This window comes from Ochlerotatus camptorhynchus, unplaced genomic scaffold (genome assembly GCF_037179485.1).
Source record: "Ochlerotatus camptorhynchus isolate MF236.1 unplaced genomic scaffold, CSIRO-AGI_Acam_v1.1 ptg000432l, whole genome shotgun sequence".
NCBI lineage: Eukaryota > Metazoa > Arthropoda > Insecta > Diptera > Culicidae > Ochlerotatus > Ochlerotatus camptorhynchus.
The window spans coordinates 198649-215581 of NW_027040918.1; the positions used below are offsets into that span (position 1 = coordinate 198649).

The 16933-nt window shown below is 41.1% G+C and overlaps 1 protein-coding gene and 1 pseudogene across 1 annotated transcript in view; one reads left to right on the forward strand and one right to left on the reverse strand.

Moving 5' to 3' along the window:
- Positions 1-16933, forward strand: part of LOC135711402 (uncharacterized) — a 170498-nt gene that overhangs the window by 92870 nt on the left and 60695 nt on the right. The gene's annotated exons all lie outside the window — the stretch shown is intronic.
- On the reverse strand, positions 16638-16736 carry LOC135711445 (U6 spliceosomal RNA; annotated as a pseudogene).

The window sequence follows — 16933 nt, forward strand, 5'->3', positions numbered from 1 at the left end:
TCAGGTTACCTTCGTTGGTGCTACATGTGTGCAATGGCATGAGCAAAACGCAGAAGCAAAAATATGTAAAAGAAGTACGAGATTTGTTCTTTTACCTTTCTTCTGCCGGGTGGCAAAAGGAATATCTTCTGCGAACACGTGGAAAGGGGTGCATCTGGCCAAGATGGCCCGAAGTAGCAAACCGCTTTTATATTGTTGTATTTGCTGTACTACTAGCTCCGGTGGTGTGCTACTTCCGGGGGTGTTTTATGGCCCTTTTCTCGGTTCGCCCTGATACGGTCGTTAAGTGTTATTGGAGTTTAAAACAGTTTACTCTTATTTATACAAAAACAGCCACCATCCACCGAGCGACCGACCGAGCGGATTGTAGAAAGGATGTTCTCCACCAGGAGAGGACAGTGGGTGGTGCTGGTGGGGGAAAAAGATTGCTTGCTTAATTCTTTTCTTCGAAGTCGTTCTTTTTAGTTGCAGCAGCAATGTTTCGCTTTCTGCCAGGAGATGGCGTTGCAGCACTACGGCCGATTTCCACTTGATAGCGCTAATATATTGCTGAGAGCGAGGAAGATACAGTCGGTGGCCGGTCGGTAGATTTGTGACCCTTCGGGCTGATGATAATAGGAATGGAGCGAGTGAGCGAGAATCAAAAGATCGAGTTCGGAAAGAAAGACGGAACGTTTCGGAAGATGGGATTTTTCGCCTCCTGGTGAGGAAATATTTATTGAGACATAATTCTTGGCACGGGCCGTCTCTCGCTCGCTGTCTCTCGTGGGCGCACTATAAACGTTATCTGGCGAGCCACTAAAAGGAAAATAAGCACTTTCGAAGCGATCTGGAGCGATGGAAAGCAACGGAATTAGCTATCAAAACAGGAAGGCAGCAAGCGATGGCCATCATTGAAAAGTGGTTAAGATATGAAAATTTTATGTTTAGGGTCATCCAGTCGTCGGCGCGTGATGAGCGAGCTCTGTAATTGAGTCGTTTATTGTTCTTTGACGTTGGTTTACTTCGATGCGCTGGTATATCCGGGAAGGCAGGGACCAGTCACTTAGGCAGTCTTGGTTTGGAACAGCGCTTTGTAGTCCACCAATAACGCCTCTGGAGTGCTATATGCTTTTTGTAGATTTTACGTGGAACAAATTTCTGCAGAATACACCAATAAAATTTCCCAACAAATCTCTGAATGCTAGTGCCTCCAGGAAAATTCCATCCTATTTTGTGCTTCATCGTCCTACACGAAATGGTATATGAAAAAAAAACAACAACTGCGAGATCATTCAACCCACGAAGGATCTGCTGTTGCCCACCACAAAACTCCCAGCTGACAATGCCAGGAGCCACCTTCCGACTAGAAATATTGTACATTTGAAAATAATGCGCCCATCTCATGAATATTAATACAGCCGAAGTAGTGGAAAAAATCGAGAGGTGAACAGTCGACTGAAGTTGGAGTTGCCAAGGTGCTAAGCAGTCAAGCGTCGTGTCGTTTTCGAGCTCGGAGATTTTCTTAACCCACACACTACCGTTTGACGCTCGTTGAAAAGATTTTTATAGAAGAGAGTAGCATTAGATGTTAACGGCCAAGACATGGACGACGCGACGATGAAGACGACGGAACGACCGTGCTAAAGTTAATTTTTATTATTTTGAAATTATCAATTGTCGTAAATTTCAAGCTCCCCGTGGTCGACTTGGTTCGGTTGATTTTTTTACTAGAACGGTCTGAGCAAATGAGAAACAATGAATATTAGAAGAATTGCCGGAGATAATTTCTGTGAGCGACCGGCAGTGGCATGTGTTGTTTACCAAAGCATTCCAATTTTCCACCCACCGGAGCATGATTTCAGCGTAAGCTGATCTACCTGTCGAAATCCTCTTAATTTCGGTTTCCAATTTTCATTAACCAAATTCCCATCGTCAGCCGGGAAGGGAGAGGTGCGGGAAAAACGGCACCAGGGAATAGTTTTCTGATCCTCCTGCCCATCTCCCAGAAAAGCGAGCGAAAGAGATTAGAAACCGAACGCTCCTCAGACTGATCCCAATTAAATGATAACGTGACACCTCAGCCATCCTGTTGAAATTGGATGATTTTTGGAGGTGACACTCATGCCTCCAAATCAGCGGCCAGAGAGAATCAACCTAAATTGGGATTTGCAACCGAAGTGAGATCGGTTTCTGAAGTTGATGTTGTTGTTGTTGCTGCTGGTTAGTGTGCTGTGAGCTGTGAGCAGTAAACAGAAAATGTAATTAATTTATCGCTTGAAATGAGATCCTAATTGGTGAAAGGCAACGGGAGCGAATCTTCACCTACCGTCTTTGAGAGGGCGGGAGTAAACGATGAACTTTTACGATCCAATGCGTCACTGTTTTCTTTAATGATTTGAATTTGATTGGAAATAAAATGTGACTTTTTGATAGAATTTATATGCCAGGGGCTTTTTGAGTGAGCATGAGAGATAAATGATTTAAATACATCAGTGGTTCTCGAAGAACAGCTGACATGTATGAACTCACATGCATATTGTTTTGGTTAGAAATGCAGTATCGTCGACGGTTTGTACGGGTTGAAGACAAGGCGATGGATTAGTATGTATTGAGAGGTTGCTCTAATTACCCTTTTTCTTCTTCCTCGCATTTCAAGCTTATTGCGTTTTAGCCTTCGCTCCATGCTGTAAATATTAAATTAGACATAAATAAAATTAGCACGAAATAGATCAAATCCATACGAAAAAATCTATGCCAATTTTAACGTAAATCAGCTTGTGTCGTTTCGCTACTGGCATAGATTTTGGCGTATGGATTTGATCTATTTCGTGCTAATTTTATTTATGTCTAATTTAATATTTACAGCATGGAGCTAAGGCTACAGCGTATGGCATATTAGCTTTTTGCATGCTCTCAACTTAGTGTTCTAGATGCACTTCCACAGTTATTAATTGAGAGCTTTCGATGCCTGTACCATTTTTGCATTAGTATAATTGTGTGGCAAGTACAGTACAATTCCTAGACCGGACCGGGAATCGAACCCAGCCACCCCCAGCATGGTCTTGCTTTGTAGCTATGCCTTTACCGACTGAACTAAGGGAGGTCCCAACTCTGCTCTAACTACTACTTATCTTATTTTTCATTATAATCAACCGTTTTCTTGACACGAGAACTTCGCTTGCACGTCTACGTTTTTTGGTGTTATCAAAAGGAAAGCATATCTTATTGTCCAAGAAATCTGACTGATCGGAATATTCACTGGCATTTACAGTCATACCTCGATATAAAGCAACCTCGATATAACGTAACTCGATATAACGTAACTCGATATAACGTAACTTTTTTTTTAAGTCTAAAAATTGAAAAATATCAGCTCACAATCGATTATTAACGTTACTAATCCATTTTAAATTAGTTTATACATAGTATTATTAAATTTTTCATATAACACTGGGTTGAATAAAAAATTTTTGTTTTGCTTTATTATAGAGACTTTCAGCCTGTAACTGGTTCGTATCTTTGAAGGATTGGGGCTCCTGAGGGGGTCCCGGAGAGAGAAAATAAATAAATTACATAGTGTTTGTTACAGAGTTTAAGTATCTCAGAGCTCTCTTCCGATTGTTTTAACAGTAAGGAAGGTGAACGAAGTTGTGGTTAATTTCCGAGAGAGAGAGAGTCTATGTCCGTAGCCTGCGGGGTTGTCATCGTTGTTCTTCCGTTTGACATGTCATTTAGAGAGCTGGTGTTGTCCAAGTGCCGTCGTTCGTCCGTTGTCGTGTCATTGTTCGTTGCAGGGTTCTACGTATATTGATAATAGCCTGTGTCTTTAAGGAAGTCGAGAAGTGATCTTTCCCTGTCTGGGTCATTGGATAATGCGTCTCTGATGCTGAGACCGATACCGTATTGGTCTCGGAGGTTTTGATGTGCAGGGAAATTTATTATGAAATGCTCAACTGACATTTTGGTTGAGCACCCCATACATTGTTTGTGGAATCCATCACGGGATCCGAGATCGTGTGAGAATCTGGTGTACCCGCATCGTAATCTGGACAGTACTCTCTGGTCCTTCCAGTTTTTGGTGTCGGACCAGCATTTCGTATCTCCTTTTATTTTGCGTAAGAAAGGGTCTCGGGTATTAGCCCATTCCTTGTCCCATGCCGAAGCGATGATCGTTTTGATCCAGATTTTTTTATCCGCTGCAGGGACTACCGGTTCCACTGGTGTTTTCGATCTGCCGATCGCTGCCAGCTTGTCCGCAGCCTCGTTTCCACTGATATTGCAGTGGCTGGGAACCCAGACATATACGGTGTTACTGTTCGAAGCCATTCTGATTGCTTGCACCAACGGGTGTCGGTTCTTCGGTTCTTTGGCCTTCCAGGAAAAACTGGACTCCGTAACGGCTGAGAAGATGGCAGTTGCCTCAGCCGAGAAGATCGATTTAGGCTTAGGAAGGCCTCTAGGTTGGGGCCGAATACGCCATAGCCGACTTCTTGAATAAACATCATTTTTATCCTTGAGAGAGAAACCAGCTCAATGACGGATGGTTTGTTTTCTTTGTCTTCTTTTTTTCTCCCCTACCCAATCGTGTTGTTGGTTTACGAGGCCAAGCCTGGGCCCGCACGAAAAAGTTGTTTTCAAAAGGATGATAGCCCCATTTCTAATGTTCGGCCTAGTTTGCAGTGACAGTTCATGACTGGATCTCGATGACGTTTGCGTGATCGATAGCAAAGCTGTCTCCTCTCTCTCAGATTTTTATTATTTCAGGCATGGGAGGCATGTAACGAAAAGTTTATAAATGGAGAAATAAACCAATACATACTGGGAAATATTTCATTCGACGGAGAAAGCATCCAGCAATTTTGACGAATGACTACGTCTGTGATCTCTATATGGGGGTACACTTTGTGAAAATCCAAAATGGAACATGTAACAAAATTATGAAAGATTTTGAACAGTTATAACTCTGTCCATATCGGATAGATTTTAATTCTAAACAAGCCAATCGATTGGAAAGTCATCTACAAATCTGTTAAAATAAACACTTTATCAATTGTCAATAGGTCACTATTGAAAATTGCACGAATGTGCAACTAGCAACAGTTTAAATTATCATCGATTGCCTGCGAAAAGCGCTTTTCCTAACACAAATTTAAAAATTGATTTCACTCCGGTCTTGCCAAACGGTGTTTATTCAATCATTGCGTGTGCTGAGTGGTGGTGTTCGGTCGTCATCAGCAGCAGCAGCAGTGCTTTCGGCGCTTGGCGTTCTTCAGTACATAATGAAAGACTGCCGGCATGCAGCTAGTTGCATGCTCTCGATTCAGCCTTCGATTCTACGAAGAAAGAGGACGAAGCCGCACCGCTACTGATCGGATTCAGTTGCGCGTCGTGCGCCACAGTGGGCCATCTATTCCAAGTGCATCCTATATTGAACACCCTAATAGTAGCTCAGCATTACTCAACCATTACGACAAAACGTTCCTTTTCAGGACCACCATAAATTTGTTAAATAGTTTTTTTTTTTCTGGACATTTCTCAAGGTCATTAATCGGATATCAGTTCCCATAAGTTTCAATCTAACATACCATGTATTTTTAGGACAACCCACAATTACAAAAACCAAAGTTGGTCGCGGCATGAAATTGGTTTGATTTTGATCCAGAGATGATGGAATTTAATTCGTAAACGCCAATCGATTGGAAATTTTTCTACAAATGAGAATAAGACTATCAATTTACAAAAGGTCACTATTGAAAATTGTACGAATGTGCAACTGTTGCGATGGCGATCAAAATTATCACCGATTGCCAGCAAAAAGCGCATTCCTTAACACAGATTTAAAAATGGAATTTCCTTCAGTCTCGCCGAACGGTGTTTAATCAATCAAACAATTTTGGTGAATGGTGGTGTCCGTGCGTGGTGAATGGTGGTGTCCGATCGTCATTAGCAGCAGCAGTGATTTCAGCGCGTGGCGTTTTCCAGTACATAATGAAAGGCTGCCCGCAAGCAGCTAGCTATCAAGGCTGCCCACAAGAGCCCTGGATTCATCGAAGAAAGAGAAAGAAGCCGCACCGCTACTGATCGGATTCAGTTGCGCGTCGTGAGCCGCTGTGGGCCATCTATGCCAAGTAGGTCAACCTCGTTCCAAACAACATACAGCTCGTCAGCTTCATCAGTGTTGAACACCATAAATTTGTTAAAAATCTCCTTCTGCAATAACATTTTTCATATAAGACCACGTAGTCCTACGTCACCATTGCGTACAACCCCATAGGGCTGTCCCTTGTAGTTTTTTGATGTATGTATAGTACAAATAGTGAAAATAGAACAATTGAACAGTTAAGAAATTTTACAAATAAAATATGAATATGTCGCGTAATAATCAGAATTACGAACGGATGGGATGAATCTATTCTCTTGCACGGACATCACAAACTAACACTTCTTCCTTGTGTGGCACGTTTCATTAGGTTCCTAGATTCGCCTCAATGCATTACCAATGCATGAATTTGTATATTGTGTGACAAGCACAATGATACCATAGAGATAACTCTAAGACAAGTAGGTCCCGAAGAAACGTGCTCAACTTTTTGGCTCACCTCTGGTACTATCTTCGGTCCCAAGCTTGTCGAATCACCCCTCGAAACATAGGAAAAACCAATAACCCCTCATTTTATCTGTTAAACTTTCATAGCGAATCAAAACAAACATTGCGTAGTACTAGAATTTCGACTAGAATAGGGTACGTTAATCGTTTGCTTGGGACCAATAGGCTACTAAAGTGGTGAGCCAATTTAAAATCGTCAGTTTCGTATTGATTGTTGATGATACTCTATGCCCAGGGAAGTCGAGAAAATTTTCAACCCGAAAGATTCCCTCGACCGGACCGGGAATCGAACCAACCGCCTCTGGCTTGGTAATACCGTGCCTTTACTGACTAGGCTATGAGACCCCGGTAGAAAACTCATCGGTAATATTAAAATAATGCAGCGGTTGTACTAAAGTTGAGCCAGCTCCCACACCTGGACCCTACCCTATTGACCCATCAACTCATGGACCGGGGACCAACGGCTTTACTTCCCTTCCAAAGGCAGGCGTGATCAGAGATTTTATGCCTCAGAAATACCCCACAGGCACCGACTGGGATTGAAGCCCAGGCCTTTTGGGATGAGAGGCAATCACGTTTACCACTAAACCAACGGTGCCGCAATTCATTGACTGTTGGTATCGATTCCATTTTCACACAAACGGCACCATTTGAAATATTTAAAGAGTTTTAAGGATATAGATTTTAAACAACGAAAAGAACTAGGCACAAAAACAAGTGTACCGACCAATCGCGGTCCTACATCAAACTTCCGTTCGTGGCCCTAGGCACAGACCCTAGTACTTTTTTTTTCATTTTCATATCTTTCATGTAAGCTTTGGGAACTTATCTAATAAAATTGGGGAAAATTATATAAGAAAGGTTTTGTAAACCATCTTTGGGCTACGATAAACAATTTTTGATTTAAAAAAATATATTTTTTTTTTGCTTCGATATAACGTAACGTTGCTTTATATCGAGGTACGACTGTATGCGTCTTTGGGGATAAATTCGTGATAATTCTTAGTTCTCAAGCAACACAATTTGTCATAAACGGGTTTACATAACTTATTTATGACAAAATCAGCGGTAAACATTTACGTCTAGTCACTTATATACAACTTATTTATACCGAAACAGGCGCAAGAAGTGGGATCTATATATAACATATGCTTGACTTGCGCAACTTATTTATGACTATAACGCAACCTACTGTTTTGGACATGTTGTAAATTAATTTCATCCTTCCTACGAATGGAATTTGTTTATCATCAATTTACACAACTTATTCTTCGGAGGAATTTTATCGTGCGAATAAACTGCCTAAACTGAGATTCCGTACGGCAAACATTTATGCGGTTGCAAATTTATGGTAAATCTATACATTCTACTTCTAAAAAACTCATTGGCTTTTAGAAAAAGCTTAATATAATAAATTGAATTACATAAAAAAAATCCCGGATAAAATTCCCCAACTTTGCAAAATAAACAAATAGAATATAAACTTTCTTTTTAAATTATCTTGCTTTTCTTTTTTACAAAACGTACATGTGATGTTGAAAGCACAAATTAAATGTTTTTTTCATACTATACATTGCTTTATTGGTCAGCCATGTCCACAATAACATGTTATAAATAAGTTATATCTCAGATGGATTCATGTTTCTAATAATGACATATGAAAATATGTTGTACATAAGTCTAGCCAGTTTTCACCAAATACAATCAGTTATAAATGTGTTATAAACTGGTGTACTGTAACAGATTTTCCCAAGATCATAAATCAGTGATCTTAATGTTTTCTAATGAAATTTACAACGCACTTGAAACCAAAGTAACCAAATCCATTGAACATTCCCACGCGCAAGTTGGATGCGCTTATTCATATTTCTTACATGGCATATTCCCACAAACATATCTGGGTCATGTCAAATCACAGCTAATCGAATATTACTATACCACACAAGTGTTGCGATCAGTCCAATGCACTTGTGTTCCCAGACACCAAAGTGTCGACTCATAATTATTACCCATGTTGCACCAAACGACAAACGGTCTCATAGCATCGAATTTCAAAGAAATCACCCAATGCGCTATGCACTTATATTCTTTCCTTTTTACTCCTGACCTATTCCAATAGCGCATAGCTTGAACATACCAGTGACGCGGTCGCGTAAATGTATTGGTATTTGTCTTTATCTTTTGCTTTCCTTTGATTGGTTTATTGGTAAATGGTTGTTTCAAGATTCTCCCACCACCTAGGAAAAACTTAGAGAAGTACTAGAATTAAGGAACTTTCTTATGATACTGAACTGAAATAAATAATCATTATTCAAACAACACTCAAACGAATAGCGTCTTCGTAAAGAGAATTCCCTGTGTTTTAGAGGGAGTTCAAAGTGATGCAAAGAAAATCCAAACTGGTAATTGAGACATGCAATATCGAATTATAACTTCAAGATAACAAGTGCTTGTCAGAAAGGTTGAATACTTCACAAACAACAATACTTGATGTTACCGCCAATGCCACCACAAGGACCTTTTCCATGTGAAGTTAGAAAGAAAGTGCCATTCTGCTCTCATGATAAAATCCTTGTCATGGCTACACAAGTTTTTAAAATTAACTTAGTTTTTATACTGCTCTGCGCAACTGACAGATAATTATTTTTTTTTCACGATCTGGGAATTTATCATTTAGTTTTGAAAGTAATTAACAATGAAACGTGTAATCAACGTGTAATTAACAAATCTGCTATTACAATGAAATTTAAAACTTTTAAAGAGCAACCTTTATTGTCGTAAATTACAAAAAAGTTTAATAGTTACTTGTGGCCTTGAAAAATAATGACTTTGGATCGAATCTTGGATCAAACAAGAATAGTTTGCAGCGAAATCCATTTGACGTTTTATTTATTTCCCTACAACCAAAGATTCTCTTTTCATCCTTATAATCTTAATTTGCTTTTAAACTTTAAATAAGAATGAACTTTTCAATTTGAATTTCTAAGCTTTCTAAAAATTCGCTCACATCATCGTCTTTGCTTATTATTTCGCATCAAGGAGAGGTTGTACAGAAATTTGATTTTATTTTATTAATTTTCTGTTGGTCCAAATATTGTCCAACAAAATCAATCATGTTGCTTGAGTTGCACTTATCACAAGATCGTCAAAATCAATGGTCTGTACTGTTTATGCATACTTATTTGTCCACCAAATATTTTTTTCAATTAAAAAAAAAATGTTGCAATGTTACAATGTTACAAGCTGTTGTATCTAAATTCACATCTATTTGTATTTACTATTAGGTGCCAACAATTTGTTTTTGACGTTGATCTGTTTCCACATAAAATGTAGTCGTTTATTGAAATGCATGTGGTGATCAAAGGGTAATCTGCAAACTGTCTTCAAAGGCTTTGAGCACTTTCCAGCAGCCTACACAGTCACAACAATCCTCCTTCGTACAGTCACCAGTATGGTACCATCATTTCAAATTAGCCATTATTGAACCGATTCACACGTTCCACAGATAGCAGATTCTCTCTTCAAAGGAAAAGCACCCGCCTAACGAAGTGACGATGCCGGTAACAATAACTAAGCAGATAAATAACTTTACCCTAGCATGACACGACGACAGGTGGTAAAGGAGACAACTTGACATCTTGTATAGCAGCAGCAGCAGCAGTAGCAGCAGCTTCACCACCATTAGCTGCATCTTGTCTGATGTGTCAGTCACAGACACAGCCGTAGCGCCACATTTTGCCGAAACTGTAATAATATTTTCCCATGGTGTCAACATGAATTAGTGCGAAAGCTCAAGCTGCGTTTTCCGCGTACAGCTTCCAGAGCAAGTAAGACACCAGCTGAAATTTGCTGGGCTAAAATGGCACTGTCTTTGGATTATGTACGATGTTTTAATGCGTCGTGGAGCACGCTTTCTGCAAACATACTTCTGAACTTGCTCTGGAAGTCGTGTAAAATCATTCTCCGTTTTGTGCGAAAAGAGCTATGGGCCTGCCTGCGTTGTGGTTGGTATGCGGTTACCCACGGCACATTGTAGCAGAGATCATCAACAAACGCGCATCATCGTCATCGGCTTGAATATGTAAATTTGCACCATCAGCAGTGGCAGTACATAGAAGAGACACTCAAGTTCTCACCCTCCTCCCGACAATTATATCTAACAGTAGCACCTCCACCTATTCATCAAGATGTTTGATGTGCTGTTTGCCAACAAAACACGATTCACGTTACGCAATGTCTTGATTAAACTATGGCACTGTCGTGTGGTGCTTCATTATCTGGACGTCGGTTGACCACAATGAGAGCCACCCTTGCTCATCCACCGCCGCAAATCGGATTATGAACCTATTTTATTGTCACTTAAGCTGGAGTCCCCTGTGTATTGTTTCGCGACTGTTTCAACCACTAAATCCATCGGTTTCCGTTCCCATAGGCCTCGGTCCGACCCGTTCAACCCCAAGGTAGTTTTTAATCCTCATCTCACGAGGTGGAAAGGATCCAACTAAGACCATCGTCATCGTCATCATCGTCGTCCTCTTCATCTCCGACTGTGGGAGGACACCCGAGAGGAAACTATTAAGCTCTTAAATTCGAAGCGGAGCGTAACCACCTGTGTGACGGATTGGAAAACCACATCACACTGGAAGCAGAGCGGTTCCAACTCCACCTGCCCTACCCAGGACGCAGACAGACGATGTGAATGGGTACTGATAATTTAGATTCATAAGCTTCCCGTTCCACATCGGATCCTTCGGGGGGGAGGATGGATACGGCTCCATCTCTGCAGACGACGGTTGTTTTGCTGAGTTGCTTCTGGATAGTATCATCCATTCCCCAGCACGACACGGCATCAGTTGCTAGCCGACAGTACGAGCCACTCAGCACACACTACTACTCTGTGGATCACTTGATACGGATCATTTAACGGCTTTGTTTTTCCTCCGGTGGGTGGATATCGGGCTTGAAAATAGGTACCTACTGGTATATGGTATGGCATGTGGGCGGATCGAAATGAGCCTGTTTGCTAGCAACCGGTGTTCTGAGAAAAACTCTCGTACCGGAATGGAAGTTCTTCTTCTTTTCAGTTTGATGATGCTCAGGGCATACTTCGGAACAACGACCCCAAGTAACTTGCGTGTACTAGCACACGTGTCTGGTTATGATGGAGTGTGAAATACATATGTACCTAATAATAATATTAATATTTTTTAAATGATAAAATTAAAATTATATTATAGCCATTCCATAGCAAAACTATATAATTTTTTTTAGTTTTGTTCCTTATCGCAAAATATTAGACCCGTATTTTTTTACTTTGTCATTAGGGTGACCATTTCCATGGTCAATTTTTGTAAATTATTTATTAAGTAGATTTTTAGCGTACGGCTAGTTTATCTCCGGAGAACAGAGAGGCCTCAGAGTGAGTAACCTCTAAATGCATGGTATATTAACATTTTGTTAATAACTTTGGTTGCTGGCTCTTCAACTTATATGAAAAAATTAAGAATATATAAAATAGTGAAACAGAGGAATATCAGAACAAAAAAATATTTGAAACAAGCTACAAACGAATAATCCGAACAAAACAGAGCTCAGCTGGCATGAGTCCAATAGGGGAAATCCATCCAGCTGAGATGTCCCGACGCACAGTGGTTCAAAACCCCCCAAAACGTGCGTTTTTTATTTTTCGGTATGAAAACGACATTTTAGAAGGATGGTGTCTTGAGAAGAGTTGCAGAGTTTTCAAAGGGCTATCGTTTGGTGCTGAGATATTGCTGATCTATCCACCAAGAAGGGCAGGGCAAAATTAAAATTTTACAAACTTGCTCAAATCATGTTAGTGTCTTCAGCAAAGTTGTAGAATGACTTCCGACCGCGTTTTGATTCATTCGATGAGCACGGAAGCTGCATTAAAATAGATTTGGATAATTCAAATGGTCGTTCAAAAAACCTAACGTTTTGTTCGAATAAATGGGTCATCGTTCGGTGTTGTTTAATCCAAAGACGCTTGAATTGTTTGCACAGTACTTCTGTAATTTTTGACACCTCGGAATGAATTTCCGGCATAAGATCCGTATCGATACTATAAAATTCTATGACTTTATATGTAACTGCAAAGCTTTTTGTCTTTAGCGTTCCTCTAGCTTCTTTCCAGGAGAGGAACAGATCCCGTCTATCAATACCCGCTGCGTTAACAAATTACATTGCATTTTAGGTATACAGCAAAATGGAAGTATCAATATTATTATTTTTACGTACCTGAAAGGTTGCACATCTTTTCGGACTCCATTTTAGATTTTAAGATAAAGATCGTCTAACACAATAAACTGAACGGTACGAATTGCCAGCACAAACAAACTGAAACTAAGCAGCACGTGGTTGATCAAAAACTGTAATTTATTTTTGTCTAGCTCTCACATAAACTGGGTAAACATTGTGTATTATATAAAGATGTGAATGTGTTAGTAGGATGGCAAACTGAAGACCAAAGGTAAAACCGGAATGCTGTATGAGGAAAATACGCTCCTCTTTGAATGAGGATAAATCAATAGAAGAACATTACAGAACAAGATGAAACCTATGGTGTTTTGTAGTTTGAAAGCGTATCTTTTGAATGGAAACTGTTTGGTTTGCCGGTTTTTGTCGGTTTTTATGGTGTGTCGACGTGAAAAATGCGTATTTTGACTATAATATTGTTTATAACTTTGACAGTTATAGTCAGAGAGGTAAAGTGTCTTCGGGTCAAATATGTGTTTTGTGATTGCAAATAACTTTCTAGAACAAACCTTGTTGATAAAATCGCGTCCAACAAAGTTATTTAAAAAAGTTTGAATTTTTTTAATTTTGCCCTGCCCTTCTAGGTGGATAGATCAGCAATATCTCAGCACCAAACGATAGCCCTTTAAAAACTCTGCAACTCTTCTAAAGACACCATCCTTCTAAAATGTCGTTTTTATACCGAAAAATAAAAAACGCACGTTTTGGGGGGTTTTGAACCACTGTGACGGCCGAAAGAAATTCCCGCTATACCAAGTGGTAGATTTGGGCTTCTTTTAAGAAGGGTACTAATGTTTCCGAGGCCGGAGTATCATTCCCGAGCAGATCCTTGATGCTGGAAGTTAGGCAGAGTGACTCCCGAAGATTTTGGAACTCGGGGCAGTTGCACAGGATGTGTCCGACGGTGTAGGATGATGCAGCTTCTGTGGAACGGCAGGCCACCATAGTTATAGTAGAGTTTGGTGGGCCCGGTCCGATGCCGCGAAATCACGCGTTGATCCCTCAGGTTGTCCTGTTCGTTCCATGCTTCAGTTGACCCTTTGACTTTGCGGATGAAGGCAGTTCTGTTGCGAAACCACTCGGCCTCCCATTCCGCTCGAGGGTACCTTTTCGGTGAGTCTGGGACCCTCAGCTCATGCAAGGTGATCTGCAGACTCGTTACTTGGCACTCCGCAGTGTCCGGGAATCCATTTTATTTTTTTTAACTAGTTCGTTTATTTGGAAGGCTCAATCGCGTTAGCTTTACGGAGCCGATAGTTCATTGTTATTTGTTTGTAACAAAATTCACTTAATTCTATGTCTAGTAGGAGTTGGGTCGAATACTCGCGGCTTACTCGAGGTTAGAGAGGTACATTGTCGAAGGATAGGATCAGGGGAGGAGCTTGGGGGTAAGGTTTCGTCGTCTCATTAGAGCGTTGTCACCAGTATGAACGGTAGTGCGGTTCTAGTTTCGTCTGGAGTTCGACCGGCTATGGTGACCAGAGGGCGACGCGACGATGGGACTCATCGAGACGAGAGAAAAGACATACAACAACTAATAAATAGAGACAAAAGACAAAGGAATTAAATTCTTATACTAGACAATTGAAGAAACACATAAACCGACTGCATATAGCAGATATCGCGAGTTCCCAACACGTCTCTGATAGTCTGATAGTAGGGTTGTCTTCCTTGGGCCTCAAGGGTATTCAAAAGTCGCTCCCTGGCGGCGTCATTATCCGTACATTGCCAAACTGCGTGATCGATGTCATCGTAACCGTTTCCACACCGACAGATGTTGCTGTCGAGGTTTATTCTATTGAGATGAGCATCTAGCGAGTAGTGGTTGGACATAAGTCTACTCATCACGCGAATGAAGTCACGACTTAAGTCCAAGCCTTTAAACCACGCTCTCGAAGAAACATTAGGAATAATTGGTTCGGTTTGCCAACTCGAAAGGGTACTCTGACGCACTAAATGGTAAAATTCATCGTGTGAAATTTGCCTGTCATAAAATTCGCCTTCCTGCGCGCCCACCTTTGCGAGAGAGTCCGCCTTCTCATTGCCTGGGATTGAGCAATGTGAGGGGACCCATACAAAGGTAATCATATATGATCTTTCGACCAGCACACTCATCTGCTCCCTTACCTTTGAAAGAAAATAAGATGAGTGCCTACCTTGTTTCATCGAACGAATAGCCTCAATCGAACTGAGACTATCCGAGAAGATGAAGTAATGGTCTGCGGGCATGTTGGAAATCATCCCCAATGCGAAGTTGATTGCTGCCAGCTCAGCAACAAAAACGGAACAAGGCTCCTGGTGTTTGCGGAAGGCGCTAGAGTTTTCATTGAAGACACCGAAGCCGGTGGATCCACTGAGGCGAGACCCGTCTGTAAAATATCTGTTTACGCAATTGACGTGTTGGTACTTTTCAGTAAATATACGCGGGATAATAATAGGTCGAAGTTGATCGAGAATCCCATGAGTTGCTTGTTTCATGGTCAGATCATATTCAATTGAGGAACTGCGATTGGTGAAGTGAGCACGGTCTGGAGTGTAACAAGGAAGACCCATATCTGACGATATGTAGTGGTGGTAGATTCTCATAAATCGAGATTTTGTGTTCAGCCCAAGAATTTCTTCAAAAATTTCAATTATAAGTGTGTTCGTCACTCCGCATTTGATTAGTATTCTGAGAGAGAGCTCCCAGAAACGGTTCTGGAGGGGTGTTACTCCTGCCAAAACCTCGAGACTCATGTTATACGTTGAGTGCATACAGCCAAGAGCAATACGCAGACAACGATATTGAATTCGTTCCAATTTTATTAGGTCACATTTTCTTGCCGAGAGAAAGCAGAAAGAGCCGTACTCTAGAACAGAGAGAATTGTTGTTTTATAAAGCGTTATGAGGTCTCCCGGATGAGAACCCCACCATGTGCCGCAAATTAAACGGAGAAAGTTGATCCTCTGTTGACAATTTTGCTTAAAATACGTAATATGGGTATTCCAAGTGAACTTTGAATCAAACCAGACCCCAAGGTACTTGAAAGACAATGATTGAGTACTGTTTCTGCCCAAAAGATTAAGATGCATTTGGGCTGGGTACCGCTTTCGAGTAAACACAACCAGTTCAGTTTTCTGCAGCGAGAATTCGATCCCTAGATTCATAACCCAAGACGACAAGTTAGCTAAGGAACTTTGCAATGGTCCTTGCAAGTCCACAGAAGTCCATGTGGACTTCTTACGGAAACCACACCGTCATCTGCAAGTGTCTTAGCGTGCATTGTTCTGCCAAACAGTTGTCGATATCTTTGACATAAAAGTTATAAAGAAGAGGGCTGAGACATGAGCCTTGGGGCAGGTCCATGCCCTAGTAACATTGCAAGTTTTATTGCGGTTTTATAGCATTCTATAAGTGTAAATCATGGTCTACAGAACCCTCATAAAACCAAAATTGTTACTTGGGTGTAGTCCGGGAATCCATGTATACACGGTGTTCGGTGCGGCGTACTTGATAATCGCCTGGATCCATGGGTGGTTTGGTGCTTCCGAGGTGATCGCTTGAACGACGCTGTGTGAGTCAGTTAAGATAAGTATCGGTTTGTGGGCTGGCGTCGTAGCGGCACGGAAGATCGTTGCAGCCTCGGCCGAGAAAACCGAGCACTGTGGAGGACTGCTGCTTTCAGCAGTACCGTCTCCGAAAATCTCGATGACTATTCCGTTTATCGATCGGGAGCCGTTGGTGTACCGGTGTACGTGCTCGGCATAGTTGAACCCAAGTAACTCGGGTTCGAGAGTCCAAGAACGTTTTACGATTTTGCTTGTCATGCTTGCGCAGGGGCTATGCTAATCTTCTCTGTATCGTTCCACTTTTAGTATATGTCCAGTAGTCTGATGCAAAATTTGAAAATTTCGCTCCACAGTGCTCAAACGATTCCAAATTGGATCCTGGTTATCCTCCCAATATTTGAACTCATTTAGTAAGAAACTGACTTCGCACAAACCATTTGAAGTTTATACGGAAATTACTATGGGGAAACCATAATTTCGCTTCATATATGTCTCCTAATTCAGCAGTTCACTCTGCTT